Here is a 2,089-nt window from a genome sequence, read left to right on the forward strand (position 1 = left end):
TGTCCTCTCGTTGTTGCAAAGTGAGAACATTATCACTGGATGCTACCAAATGCCAACATATTTTTGCCCCAATACAGGATAAGAGAATCAAATCAACATGTCCCTTTCAGGAATTGGGTGGTGGTGTTTTTTGTTTGTTTGTTTGTTTGTTTTTGGCTGTCTTAGAACTCACTGTGTAGTTCAGGCTTTCCCGGAACTCACTGAGATCCACTTGCCTCTGCCTCCCAAGTGCTGGAATTAAAGGTGTGCGCCACCACCACTGCCAGGCCTGGTTTTTTTTTTTTTTGTTTGTTTGATTCATCTATTTGCATGTACACCTGCATGCCAGAAGAGGGCATTAGATCACATTATAGATGGTTGTGGGAAAACTGCTGAGCCATCTCTCCAGCCCAATTGGATAGATTTTAAGGCCAGGGTAGTTTAAAATTTAGAAAAGACTACATTCTGGCAGAAGGCTAGAAACTGTGAAATATTATATATAATCATGCAGTAAAGTACTTTGAGGACTCTTCTCTTTTGGCCATATTATGCCTTGGGTATTGGAAATTTTCTTCTAAGTGGTTAAAATAGAGTTCTAGTTAAGTTTAGAGGAAAAACACAAGTCTGGCATTTTCTGGTCTTTTCTCGCCTTCCTTGTGTTGTCTTCCAGTCTGTATTCCTTTACTGGCTTCATGCTGAGAAGTACACAGCTTCTAAATACACATTCACAAAAGGAACGGACTTTGCTTTGGAAATCAACTTGTAGGAGGGCCACTCAAACCTCTTGCATACTTACTTCCAGCTAACCGTCTTGATTATGTTCTGAGCTTATAAGGTTGGTCTGGTAAAGCATTTAGTCTTCACTGGTACAGTGTAGTCCAAATTTTGAAATTTGTTAAACATTAAAAGGAAATATTTTTTCACAAATACATCTTTTACTGGCATAAACAGGATTTAAGGTTTAATAAGGGCTGCTGAGCATGTTTGATTTTTTTATATAGCCAACATTTATTAATATGAAGCAATTTATGGTAAATATTCTTTTTACTTTCATAATTCTAAATGAGAATTCAGCTAGTCATCAGGCCACTTTTAATTTTTCTGAAAGCAAAATATCAACGATATAGACAAGTGTGAAAAGTAACAGACAAGAAACGAAACTGACACTTGGAGTCATCTACCCAAGCCAGCCTGAGTTCTTCAGAAGAGTTCAGCTGTTTCCTCTTGTATAAAGGTCATACACTGTTGAACAGCCAGGCAAATACAATATGGGCATGAGTTACGGGCCGGAGACACTGTTCTTCCCAAGCAACTTCAAGTTGATCTAAACTTCTTTGTCAGCTCAGCGTTTCTGCTTCTTTCAGGACGCTGGGGCTGGCTTGTCTTTACAGCTTGACTTCCTTGTGCTACTCTAGCAGGAAGGGGCCTAGTGAATCTGTTAAGTTTTAGGAATTTTGTGGAGCTATTTTGAGTTGTTTTCCTCCCTGTTGAAGAGCTTCCTAGTACAGGATGCAGTATTTTAATCTCAGAGGAAACTGTTATGTAATGCTTTCGACCCTGGTTGTCCCCAGCAAATGGTCTTTGGTCTGGCCACCACATCTTACATACATGTGTGGTATTCTGACTTAAGGGAAAAATAGGGAATATGGTACATTAGTGGGTTCCTAAACCATACAAAGATTGATTACATTGTTTTATTGAAGGATAGTATTAAACTGGCTTGTAAGCATGGTTTTAAATGCTCTCAAAGCTGGCCACAGGTTAAAGTTTTATTTGTAAAGACAAGCTACAGGAAATATTTTTAGACAGGCCACTGTCACATTTGTGATTGTTTTTCCACTAACCCAGAATTTGAGTTACCTATTTTGTTACTAAACTTGTACCCCATTTTTAGTCATTCACCCACCAAGAGACCTCTGTTGTCTACTCGTAGCTATTACAAGCTGTTGTAATGGTTAGAAACCAGAGTTCAGTTCTCAGTACCAGTCAGGAAGCTCAGAAACTAGCTGCAGAAAATCCAGTGCCCTCCCACCCCCACATAATTGCTTAAATATTCTAGAAACTCTATAAAGAGTTTACAAATAAAACACACCAGTTTGGTAGCTGCTAT

This window comes from Acomys minous (assembly GCF_964271855.1).
Source record: "Acomys minous genome assembly, chromosome: 3".
In the NCBI taxonomy this organism is placed as follows: domain Eukaryota; kingdom Metazoa; phylum Chordata; class Mammalia; order Rodentia; family Muridae; genus Acomys; species Acomys minous.